Consider the following 13951-nt stretch of genomic DNA (forward strand, 5'->3'; position numbering starts at 1 on the left):
TCCCGGCTGTGTCCCCTCCCAACTCCTTGTGCCCCCCCAGCCTACTCGCTGGTGGGATGGGGTGAGCAGCAGAAAAGGCCTTGACTCTGTGCAAGCACTGCTCAGCAGTAACGAAAACATCCCTGTGTTATCAACACTGTTTTCAGCACAAATCCAAAACATACCCCATACTATGAAGAAAATTAACTCTCCCCCAGCCAAAACCAACACAGAGATTGAATTACATTAGAGCTTTTGGGGATTTGTTTTTAATCAATCAGCGTCAAGGGACATCACTTTCTGCATGTCTCTCTTCTGGGGTATGTAGTAGTTCTCCCCTTTGAACTTACCTGTGACAGTCACTGCTCAATTTCAGTTTTTCTGCGGAATATTGGGACCTTCAGGTATGTCCATATTGCAAACAGGATTGATCAGAAGATTGATTTTTCCAGAAATTGTACACAATTCGTTTGAGGAAGAAACCACACTATGGTCCTGTGGGCTGGAGGCGGAAATGCAGACACTGACCAGAAAATATCACTGGTAGGAAGTATTGGAAATCAGGAATAATAGTTTTAGTAATTTAAAAATTAGATTCTAATAAAAATACCTAAATATATTGTAACAGATAATTGGAAAGGAAAAGTAACTGTCATATATTCTTGTATGTTGTTAAAACTCCATAGAGCTAATCTGTTTTACATGTGAAGCAGTGACCTGTTCCTGCTGTTTCAACGGATTTTATTAATAAAGGTTTTCTGAGGTGAATGTATCTGATACCAAAGACAAAGTCTTTAGGAATTGGGATAGTTAAATGAATTGTTCAGGGCTTTTAACTCAATTTGATCATATTATGATGGAGAAATTTAGTCATAATATATGACTGACTGAATTATTGTAACCAAGCTAGGTGATCGAGGAGATGGCACCTCTGGGCCTGTGATATTGGCCTGCAATGGTACACAACCACAGGGAAAACTTTTTTTTTCTAAAGATGCTATCTTCTGGAAAACTTTGCTTGCTTATCTGCTCGATAATTAAAGAGGATGTGTTCTGACCTGTCAAAGAATACTAAAAGAGCTATCTGAAACAACCTTGCAAAGTACTTTAAACGTGTGCAGTAACAGAAGTTATTGGCCCACTCAGATCTTGAAGTCAAATACTCATTCACTGGAGTCCATAGTGAAAGACGGGTACTTCCAGGGGTTGATTCTTCTCAGCTGTCAGACAGTTAGCTGCAGATGGGATGAATTGCCTCCTGTTTCTCTGCATTAATTAAAGAGGAAAACAAGATCACTAATATAGACTAAACCCCAGTTTTAGATGGTCACAGCTGAATGAGTTCTTCCCTTACACTTTTCTGATTTGGAAACCAAACATTCTCTTTAGGGGCAAACTTTTCCAGGTATATACTGTAGGTATATGCACTTACATATGAGACTGCACTGTCCTAGTCACTGATGCAGGGTTTGAGTAGCTTTGTCACAAGGTAGGTAAAAGACTATGCTTTCTTTTGATGTCTGAGACATCGACTGAGAGTGAAATTGGTCCCCGCTAGAGCCCTTGCAGACAGCATGCAGTTGTCACAGGTGTGAGCTCCCACTACGCACTGCAGGTCTCAGTAGATGGTGAACATGCTCAAAAAAGAATTGGGCATGGGCACTACTAATGAGACAGTGATGTACCAGACAGATCCTTTCTTTTTCCTGGCTTTTGGGCCACACGGGTCAGTTTGGAAAAATAAGTATTGGTCTTCATGCCAAATACTACCAATATTTATGTTCATATGAGTATGTCCAGAATTAGCATTGTTTTGAGTCAAAGACATTCTTTTTTTTGGAAACATTTTATTGTCTAAAAGTTAGAGCTGACATTATTACCACTCTGCTCCCTGGATAAAACTGTTTTTGCAAATGTAAAGGCTAGGGACTTACATCAGGAAGGAAAGAAAAGCCCTTGGAAAGATAGCATGGGATCTTGGCTCCATTTAAATCAATGGCAAAACTTTCACTGACTTCAGCAGGGCCGGGATTCCACGCACTGCCGATGAATTTGTGCATGCAGCTGCTAAAGCAACTGTGAGCATCTCCGTTGTGATTTCTGAACGTGAGAGAGAGAGAGACACTTCTACAGGTTAATTGGTACATGCCTTCACTAAATCTAGCGTCTTCCCTTTTATCCCCCTTTAAAAATATTTTCCTTTTAGAGGAATGTACCACAAATGAAAATTGTCCTGCTGCTGTTCTTTGCAACACTGGATGTGAATTACATGTACTGAGTGGATAATCCACTCTGTAGGAAGTACAAGACAACAGGGAATATTTATCTGTCATTGTAAGGTAAACAGCGCTAAGAATTAAAGACAAAGTGGCCAGAACAGGGGCGTATGCACATTGACTGAATAACCTGAGCATCATGGTTTTCAAGTCTACCTGTTCTGTGATGGTGATTAAAGCTATCTTTAATTCATCTTGGATTTACATTTACCTTGTTTGGTTTCTGCCCATGTATTTGGGAAATTTTAAAAACTGCTGTTTTCAGATTCACTGAAATGTGAAAAAAATATGACAGTTAAAACCCAAACAATATATGCGATAACGGAACACAAAGATATTTGGGAAAACATGAAGTGAATAGTCAAGTACATGGCACAGATCAGAGGCATTAAATTAACACATGGTGAATACGCACAATTATTCTGAGGAAACGAAAAATGATCAGGATATTCACTTAAATCAATGCAAAGAAATTGACTCTGACCACGTGTGTCTCCAAGAAAAGCAGGTGAAAGCCCATCCTTCTCCCTAGGAGAAGATGCTCTAAACTTCCTAGAGACAGACACTCTAGAAGTTATTAACACCATCATCAGTTGATCTTTGTGCAGTGTTTTAGAGACCAGAGTCTTCTCACTAAAGAGCGAGGTTAATAGATGCATCCAGATTACTCATTTTCAGCTGTTTCTAGTTTAACTAACATGTAAAATGCTATGTACAACAGCCATGGTTTGGAGGCATTGTTTCTACATTCCTTTTTTAATTTTAGCAGCTATATTTTTTCCTCTTACTCCCTATAACAATCCTGTTTTGATGCATGCTTAATTATTTAACTTTGCCATTCTCTCAGGGAAATTATGGACTAAATTGCATGCATGTTATTAATACAAAGCACCATTTTGTTAGCTAATTTAGAATTTCACACCCACATCAAACAGGCAGATGTCTGTAATCTATTATTTGTGACCCCGCTCAACTGCGCCGAGCGGACAGAGCCCACACTCCCGTTCTCCCTCCCCGCTGCGAGGGCAGCATCCTGCTGTCAGGTCCCCTCAGAAACCCATCCCTGCATACGCTGGTGCACCATCGTTTGAATCTCCCAATTTCACAGCCTTTCTCCCTTAATGCCATGCTCAGTGGACACAGCTGGCTCCTCTTTTCTTTTTGGAAGTTGTTTCTTTTTAAAATTCCTTTACTACTGCTTGATTGCCGTTGGATACGCTCTGGCTCGGCATATGCTTCTCAGCTTAATTGTGATCATTTCTGGCCCAGGTTTGGGCCCCGCCAAACCAACTGTCAGAATTTCTCCCGGAAAGGGGGAAAAGGCAAATTTAAACTCTCCTCCCAGTTGGTTTTGATTTTAATTTAGAAATGAAGAGCGTATGTTTATTTCAAAAGGTTACGTGTCCCTTTTCATCATTCTTGGCTCTCACATTCATTTTGTATTGCAACTACTTCATTTTAAGCCTTGTGCAGTACAGTGTTGTTTCTACTGTAATGCTGTTTAATGTAGCAACACAAACCTGGCAAGTGACCTGAATTTCACAGATCAACTGCAACCACACAGGAGACGTGGGGACCTGCAACAAGAATGTTTTGTTTCCTCTCTTGATGTTCTAATTGCTGCCCATGATCCAACTGCTCCCCCGTCTGACCCTGCATGCAATTTTCATCGCTTATTCTTTGGAGGCTGTCTAGATGTATGACATGTCTGCAATTCCTTTTGGTATAATGCATATTCAGCACCTGATCAGCTGCATGTCTCTGGGCGTGAGACAGTCTAAATGGAGTCGTAGCAAATGAAATATGTGATGTACAGGGTGTCTTCAAGCATGTCATAAGCATAGTGTATAAGCCAGACTCAAAAGGCAAAGCCCTACTCTCTGTTGAATATTTTGCATGGACCATATGAGAGCTCAGATGTCTTAATAGAGCTTCTTTCTTAAAGCAAGCAAGACTCTTTAGACAACCCAAGTGGCTGGAATATTGGTACAGGCTTGTAAAACCTGATGATGCTTTGAATATGTCATGCATCTTTCCCGTGATAAGTCTTTTTTTCTAGCACTTTTCTTCACACAACACCTTAAGTGACTCGAACAGAGACATGGAAAGAGTGAGGATGAGAGTAGGGAATGCAGCTGAGAAACCGAGATAGTATCAGCTTCTTTTGCCAGTACTTTTACAATTCTATATAAGTTCATTGTATTCTGAATCCACCAGCCACTTTCTCTCAGAGCCAGAGCAGACTCTACCCACAAAGCTTCTGTGCACTCTTGTTGAAACACGTTACATTTCTCCTTTCATTTCCTGTGGTTTTTGTTAGCTAGACGACTAGATCATTCTAGACTAGAGCATTCACTTTCATTACAAGTTCAAGATCACCCCATGACTATGGATCAACCTAGCGGCAAGACTTAAAACTCTTGGTGACAGCTTTATTTACTCATGTTTCATGCATAGTATGTTCCTTATATCCCATACGCCTTCTCCCTCAGAAACAGCAACCTTACATTCACAAAAAATCAAGCTTTACCAATATATTTTTAGTATACATCTACACATTACTAAATGTAGGTCTGACCTGGAAACCCCGCTGCACAGTTAACTTCGGGAATGAACAAAGAAAGTTAATGTGGCTTTTTGGGGGGTCTATTTCTACTTTGTGAAGGTGTTCTTTCTTATAACAGAGGAACACCAAGCCAGTGACTGGATCAAGAGGGCCAGAGCTGTCTGGGAGCGCTCTCTTCAAGATCACCGAAGGAAGCGGGGGAGCCCTCAAACGTACTTTCTCTAATTTGGCCCTAAGCCCAGCCAGACAAACCTCCAGGAAGGGGAATGCTCTCAGGTCCCTTGCAGTCAGACCTTCTGGTCCTCAGGGGCAGCATCCTCTTCCTTTCCAGAGCCACCTGACAGACTCCCTGCAGGGAAGATCTCTTCGTTTGTTAACTTCCCCACCTGCTGCTGCTGGCATAGTGCACCTAGAAGCCATCTCTGGCTGGTACCCTGATTGATGGAACCCGTGTCCAGTGGCAAGGGGCTGTGAAGGATTTACAGATCATCCAGCAAAGGGCTGGAGAGACCTAAATGGGCTGGGCTACGCTTTTTCAAAGTTAGATGCTCATATTCACTTCCACCAACTGAAAATTCATAGCAGTTAGTTCCTAAAATGTGTTTGCTTACCCTGTCCTGATACATATCATGGACTCAGCTTTAGATATGCCCCATCTCATTCATGTCATGGGAAGACATGCTGAAACAAACTGGACAAAGACAACACTGACCTGAACAAGTTTTCTATCAATTCTATAGCTGGCCATATCTTAACCTTAGACGAGAAAGCCACAGAGGACTAACTTGTCTCTTTCCCCAAAGTCCCCTATTGCACAACTGCCAATAGACAGAGATAGTATAACCCTAAAATCACATCTCTGTCTGTGGGGCATGCTTTCAAGGCACACAGATGTCCACTGATAGAACCTCGAGCTGAAACATGCAAATGCACCTGCCATCAGTGGCAAATCCTATTATTAATGCTAACATTAGAACTTAACTAATGGAGCAACACATCTGGATTTGTAGCGAAAAAACATCAGGACTAAGGAAGCGAAATTATATTCTCAGGAATGAATTATTCACTACATGTGTACAACCAGCAGGAAGAAAACTGCAGGCTGAGGAAAATATGTTCAAACTTACCAACAGGAATAAATACATGAAAGTATGATGTGAACATCAGCTACATTTCCTAGGCAAAAGCTCCACATGGGGGCCTGAAATCCAACTATATTTGCATTTTGACATATTATCACCAGAAAAGACATAGCAATGCAGCCCCTGAGGCAAGGGAGTTTAACATTGCCAGGCCATCTGGGCTTTTTTCTTATGGGTGGAAAATTCCTCTGCTCCCAAATGTCCTACAGAATTGTATAGAGGGAAGTAAAGAGGGTAAATGGGGGATGCCCCGCCTTGGAAGCAATGAAGCTATTGCAAGGAATCATCCAGACAAAAAAGCCTGTACTCTTGAAGAAAGAGGAGAAGTTCTTGCACTGCCTCCCTGAACCTAAGTCATCCACTTGCTTTCCCTTTCTTCCCAGTCTTGATGAGCTCACTATTATCTGCTGTAACTCTTCGCAAAGCTGTTCCCCTTCCTCTCTCTCATTTTCCCTCTAGTAGATCCCCTCTCTTTGATTTGCCATTACCCCTTATCCAAGGCACATCACTCCTCGTCAAACACACACATACATGCGAGTCCTGAAGAGAGAGTATGGTAGGCACATGAATTAGTCTTCCTGAAGGCTATAAAGAGTGGAATAAATGGGAAGGGTGCGAAAACTCTGTGGGTCTAGTTTGATGAAGCAATTGAGAGCTGCACAATGTTTGCCTTTAAGGGGATAAAGGAAAGAGTTACTGTGCTGTCCACAGAAGCTTCAGAATTTGGAAAAAAAAGGAAAGTGCTTTGAAATGCTGTCATGGGAGTGCCCACTTTGAAGTTGTGCTAGGAAACCCATCCTGGGAAAATTCAGCCCAGATATGACAGCAAAAATTGTGATGCTCGAGCCACAGTTACAAGACCTTGCCATGAGGGAGCACTACACGAGTGGCGATGAATGGAACCAAAGTACATCTCAATCAATGAACCTATGCTGATATGCTTTGAATCAAACAAAAAACCTTGGGTCTCTACTGATGCCTCCGAGGATGGCCCTGGGGCAATGCTGTTCCAGGAGAACAGAAGAGACGCACTTGGCTTTCTATGGCATCTGTTACAAGACTGATGGCTGACCCTGAACAAAAACATGTCTGACTCTAAACAAAGTTTAGGCATGGCCCACAGACGTATGAAATTTTCTAGGCATATGTAAGCTTCATAACTAAACAGAAACTGGTCTTCCGAATTACTTTTTGCAAATATACAATATAATGTGTATATGTATGCGTATATATACACACATATATATTAAGGAATCTGAGTCATACGTTTGTATAATCAAGCCTAATGGGGAAACTACAAAGTTAGTTATTTGACTTTCAGACAATGAATGGTAAGTGCTCGGTAAATGCAAAAGTACGTGGCAGATGCAAAGCCATTCTCTTATTTTGACTTCATTACAGAAAAGTTCATGTGAACTTGTGTGTCCATGCAGCTCACCAAGGATATGAGGGAGCTGAAAACCCTGTGCTTTTTGCTAGCTCAGTGAAGGTCATCAGAGCACAGCATAAGGCAAATTTCAGTCAGGCTTTGAAGAGACCGTCATTAAGGTGGTTTCTATTTTCACAAATGAGGGCCACCACGGTAGCTAGAGGGAGCAGCTGCAAGGCAAGCGATGGGCAGGCTAGACACAGACATCTTCAGTCAGACATTATCCATGGTAAATAAGAAGAAATGCCACTTTACAGACTTGCTAGCACTTGGAGCTGGTGGTCAGCAAGTTCATGTCAGACTGTTAAAACAGGATTTTGTGAAAGGGAACTATGATTAGTTTCCTTTCACACTGTAAGCCTGCAGTTTAAAAGCAGATCTTTTGCCAAGAGGATTCTGCCAGTTGTGAAGCACGGTGGCCCACAGACAACCTCAGAAGTCTCAAACCACCTGGCTACTTTGATTTTGAAGAGAGGAAAATGTCTCTATAATCTCAATAACATCTTATGTAGCCATTTCTATCCTTACCTTATTTTTACCTACGAGAGTCTATGGTAAAGACCAGATGGCTAAAGAAACCATTTCAAATCCTAACCACCATGACTGCCTTAGTTTTACACATCTAGTGGACATAAATTCTTGCCATCTTGTTTTATGCGAACAGCAGGATTTATTAGATCAGACAGGTCATTAAGTAATTTTTTTCTTTAATAATGTCTTTGATTCAGTGAACTCAAATTTATGCTCTGTTACAGTGTGCTAACAGCTATTTTTTGGCTAGGAAAGTCAGCAATAAATCTGAATTTAATAAACTGACAATAGCTCTCAATGTGAAAGAGATTCAAGGCACTCATTTTTCCAGTTATTTAAAAGCAATGAATCCTTACATAACTGCAAGACTAATTCCAAACTAAAAGCATATTCCCTCAAAAAATATCTCATTTATCACAACATGCAATTCTGCTCAATGTGGAGATTATTTTAAAAGTTGTCTAGCAATTGCCCTGGTCACCAGTGGCAGCACGCTCTTTTCATCTGCCGAAGAGGAAACAGAATTTGGGATTGTTCTTTCGTGAACACAGCTCTGTCAACAAGCACATACGCACCCCTGTGCACTCCCTCCTCCTTCTGCCATCTCCATCCTCTGCACGCATGCACACACAAACACAAACACACAGAAAAAAGATTTGGAGCTGGAGAAGCATGGTGGAACAGGTTGCCCAGAGAAGTTGTGGAATCTCCATCCTTCAAGATTTTGAAAACCCAGATGGACAAAGGCCCTGAGCAACCTCATCTTGGTCAGAGGCCTGCCTGGTTTTGAGGAAGGGGTTGGACTCGTGTCCACCAGAGGTCACATCCAACCTAAATTATTCTACGATTCCATGAGCTCGTCAGCCACCTGCTCTGTTCCTTGCTAATGAAATTTTTCAGGAGCTCCATGCACACACCCACAACTTGTCTACAAAGGGAAAATCACTGGCAAAGCTACACAGACATAGTTTTATCTATATATATGTCTCGCTATATATATATTGCATGTACATATGCATATGTATATGTGTGTGTACATTTGTATGTGTTTGTGTAATTTTGCACGTATGTATGTTTGTATACAAACACGCCCTTCACCAGCATACTGCCCCACTGGAATATCAATGCCCACCCTCACCAGAAGACAAACCAGTTCTCCTGCAAGTGATGTGGCTGGGAACTAAGATGGAGTGGCTGTGTGTGGCACTGACTGGGCAGGTCTCTCAACATAGAATCATAGAATCATAGAATAGTTTGGGTTGGAAGGGATCTCTAAAGGTCATCTAGTCCAACCCAACATGCTCAAGCAAAACACAGCAGCAGTGAAGACAGGACACAGCTTCACCATGGAAGTGTTCACATGCAGATCATGTCATTCCAGGTTCTGGTCATCCCAGCGCATTGGGCAGTGAGTAGTTCATCCCATCCTGTCTTGTTTTTAAAGGACTTGAATGAGGTATTATGTGATGGATATGCACGCTGCATATGGGAATCACTCACGACTAGGTGTTTTAATGACCTTGTTCTAATTTCTGAAATTCCCTCTAGCTACATGCTTATCATGAGTACTTGGGCTCTGTGTCTCCCAGCCCAGTCTTAAGTAGATCTTTTAGGCCATAGGTAAATTAAATACTTCATGTGCATCAAAGGACTGTATGTAGCTCCAGAAAGCCTTGGTTAGTAGAATGCCTTTGTAAGCTTCTTTTATTAAAGCCTGCCACTTTGTTCACCATCTTGGTGCAACATCTGTAAGTGTTGCATCTGCGACTTATATAGCTTTAAAGAGAGGGTGTGTGTTGAGCTGCTCCAGAGCACTGTAAAACAGATGCACCAGAACAAAAAATAAGACACCAATCTTTTCCTATGTGTCTGGCCTAGAGTAGACTCCTGTGCGACAAGGGCCAAGGAGGCAGAACTACTGTGGTCATAAGGGAATTTTCCTCTATCTATGATGGAGCAGAAGATGAGGAGCTCATTGCTACGAATGGGACCTACTCTCAGCCCTTCTGGAGACAGTCATAAGGGTAGGAATATCACCTTTCAGTATCTGAACCCTACACTTGAATTTTCTTTTCACACCTCTCCACTTTCAAGAAGAACCCCAGTGAATCACACTGTCTGGCTATAAAAAGGGAAACTAAAAGAAATGTCAAATGTCACGGTGGCTTTTTCACGTTATCTCTCTGTTGTTCAGACAGGAAGTAGGAGTGCATCCTACTCGCGGTGCAGAGAGGGGAGACAGCTGCCTCCAGAGTCTCTTTATCAGGAGGGACTGCCCCTTTCGGAGAACCACAGGGTTGTTTTCTTTTCTTCTCAACACAGTTTTGTTTTCTGGCCTCCGTTCTGCCAGCCTAACTCATCCTCTGAGAGGCAGTGTTTCAGGGTGTCCTGTCTGCTAAAATTTGGTCTCATTTCCATTTTAATCCAGATTTTGAACCATAGGCATCTGCTCTCAAACCATAGGGAGCAGTTGAGATGAAAAATATTTCATTTTAAGTTTGAAAGCCTTATTGTCATCTCACTTAATGCAGTAGATTAGGAACAGTATCATTGAAATTCATGCCACACTGGGTAAAAGCTCAGAACGCATTAATGCTTGAAGTGAAGGAATAAAACAGCCTCTCTCAAACTAGGCTCAGACTTCTTCTTAGGTAAGGTCAGTTAAAATGTCTTACAGCCACATTTTCACACCACTCGGAATGCGTGCCGGTTGCAGATCCTCCATGAATATTTGTTGCCCAACTACACGACAGGTAGGCATTTTACACATCTCAAAGGGGAGATGGCCTGTCAGCTGCTCTGCGGCCAAATCCTTTCATTCTGCTCACAAATACGTTCCCACTTGGTAAGGTTCAAAAGCTGTATGCAGTCCAAAAGCTAAAGTACCTGGCAACTATAGCACATATGTCATAGTCTATGTGCTAATAAGGGTTGCAAAGAGCTGGAGCAGCCCGTGCAGACAGCTGCAGGATCACCTTCTCACATGTATGACTGACAGGCAGAAAACAATCAAGTATCCTCAGACAGGCAAAGTTATTTCTTCTCTTCAGGAAGACTGGCAGTTGCCACCCAGTCCAAATCATCCTCTTTCTAGAGACTACAATTAATAACATGAAGAGACCAGTCTGTGATTAGACCAATGGTGTCTTGAACAGATTCCCTCCTTGGGTTTGGCCTTTCTTTAAAGCTGAGGTTGAATTTCTCAGGGTCATAAATAAGCTCCTACAGATCTGAAAGTAGTGTTTGCAGCCCCATTAGCTTGTAATGGCTCTTCAAGCAGTTGTTGATGATAGTAATCTGGGCTTGAAGTCTTGGCATGTAAGGCATGCTTGTGATTGTAGCTCACGTTGTCTCACATTGGCTGAAGGCGTACAGAGGGGACAAGGGTCACTTGGTGCTATCACAAACTAAGGCCTCTGACATAAGGCATCCCTCAGATATGAACCCTATTGCCCATGTGCTGAGCTTTGTTAGTGAGATCATGCCAAAGCTCAGGCTAGAGAATTACCAACTTTCTGAAAGAACAGCATTATAGCACTGCAGACAAAGCACTCTTATGCTCTTTGTGCTGTGCAAACTGAGACCAAGTGGTAAATGTGTCAGTTTAGGGGTGTTTTGGACTCAAGAAGCAATGGAATGTCCTTTATATCTTTCGTAATGAGAGTCTGTTTGGATTAAAATGATCTCCGTGTAAGCAAAAAAATTACCAGCCTTCCCATTTCAAAGCTGGCAGGGCTTCTTACACAGGCCTCTATTCAAACAGTGTAGGGGAAGAGGAATAGGGGACTTTTTTGTTTAACTCAAATGACGTGGTGTGTATTTCTAACATAAAAAGCAAGACAGAAAATGAACTCTGTCTGAGGCAAAAGATTTAGAAGAAAAAGGAAAGTATGAATGTAGGAAGCTGTCTGAACACAAAGACAAGGAAAAGGAACACTTTCAGTCATTGACAGAACATGCATTTTTATGAGCGTTAACAGAAATTTGGTGTGATGATTCCTATGACATCCTAGCCAGTACAGCTGGTCTACAGGCAGAAAGGGAAGAAGCTGGATGAACAGTGGGATCTATGTAAAGTCTTTAGAGCATGTTTTAAGGACAATTTCAGGCATTTTGGGAAGATCCGAGATTGACAACCTAGTAGGGTTGAAAACCATGGTTGAAAACAACAAGGAAATTCCAGCTGAAGAAATGCAAATCTATACATCATCTAAAAATAACTGCGGACAGCTATCCTACCAAAGCCCAGAAGCCCAGGAAAGCACTGAGGAGTGGTCCGTCTAAGCCAGGTTCCTTTTCTCCAAAAGCTGGCAAAGCGCAGTGCTGGAGAGGAGGCTGCAGAAAAGGTCACCGTGTACAATTTTGCCACAAAGATGGATGTAACAAAACATACATTTAAGATAAATTGATTAAATACAGTTTACTACCTTAGGCTTAATTCTCATGTACCCCTGCTAAGAAATCTCAGCTACCCCTTTCCCTCTATGCAACTTCCATTCTCACAAAGAAAATACCACCCTCTGGCTACGCAAGGAAGTACCAGAATAACCTTCACAGTGCTCCCCTTTCCCACCAGAGGAAACTCACTCAGCTTTCTAGTTGTTGTTACTCCCCAAGCGCCCTCCCCACATACTCACAGTGCTCGCCTACCTGCTCTGCTTAAAGCCCTTTTCTTTGGCTTCTGTCCCACTCACGCTTCTGTCTGCTGCTCTTCCCACCTCTCACCTCACTCAGTAACACAAACCCAGACCCTACCTTGGCCTTCCTCTGTCACACCTCTGATGACACTTGACCCAACCTGGCTGCCTGTCTGTCTCCACGCTCCCCTTTGCTGCCCTCACAAGCTTCTCCTGCTCTAACCTCTCATGGCAACACACCCGACCTGAATGCTTCTCTGCTCAGTTTTTCCCTCTTTTGCCTGGCAGTCTGTTGCATGACCGTACCATTTCTAAACCTACTGCAGACAGCCAAACTATTTTCTCCATCATCTCCCAGCCCTGACAGAGACATGCGTTCTTTTCTGCTGTCACTGTCACTGAAGCCACCTTTTCACAAAGATGCCTCTTCTTTTCTCACGCTCCCTTCCCTTTCTCTTTCTTTTCTCCCTCCTCTTTTCTGCTCTTTGGAATAACCCTGTATCCAAACCCTTTCTCTGCTCGCATATTGCTCTCAGCTATGACTCTCCTCAGATTGTGTCTCCTGAGAAATTTTGGAGAGTTCCTCTTTCCACCCTCACCTATCCTCGGATGCGGATGTTTGTGTGCTGATGACAAGCCGATCCTATAGCTGTTGGTTTCTTTGCACTTGTGTCTTCATGCTGTCTGCAGCCAAGCCTCAACTTTCCCTCTCACCTAAAAGGCCGCTCACCACGCCATGCTCTCTCTCTTTGTTCCCTCCGTTGTTAAATTTCCCCTCCTATCGTGACCAAGCCTCTTTCAGCATTGTCCATTGCTCCTGGATACAACCCCTCACCTGGCATTCATGCGTCTCCCAGTCCATCAGCATCTGTGCTCAACCTTCTGTCCTTTCCCCCTACTAATAGCTTTGCTGATGCTCTCTCGATGCTGTGATTCTTTCCCCCCTTTTTCCCACTGCAAGTTTTATACTGGCACTGGCTCAACTGCAACAACTGTTCCTCCAAGAGCAGGCTGACAACTGCCACTATGAGTTTGTTCTCTCCTTTTTCCATTCACCCGTTTCATGCAGCACTTAGCACAGTGGGCTTCTGGCCCATGAGGGAGGCATCTTAAGCACTGCACTGAATGCAAATATAATTACATGGCTGTGGAAGTTGTTCCTGCCATTCATATGAATAGTTAACTGCTTTTTGTTAATAAACTTTTTGCCGCCATGAAGTTTTGTAGCAATCTTTATGCTGCTTAAGACCGACCCTCTCCTGCAGGAATGGTTGAATAATAGCACCAGCTGGATGCGTCGTAATTATCACAGCCTCGGCACTGTGGAAATATAAGACTTCTGGTGGGTGGAAGCCATTGCCTCTTTCTTTTCCTGTGTGCCTGGGCTTATC

The sequence above is a fragment of the Aptenodytes forsteri genome, unplaced genomic scaffold (assembly GCF_000699145.1).
Source record: "Aptenodytes forsteri isolate BGI_AS27 unplaced genomic scaffold, ASM69914v1 Scaffold97, whole genome shotgun sequence".
Taxonomy (NCBI): domain Eukaryota; kingdom Metazoa; phylum Chordata; class Aves; order Sphenisciformes; family Spheniscidae; genus Aptenodytes; species Aptenodytes forsteri.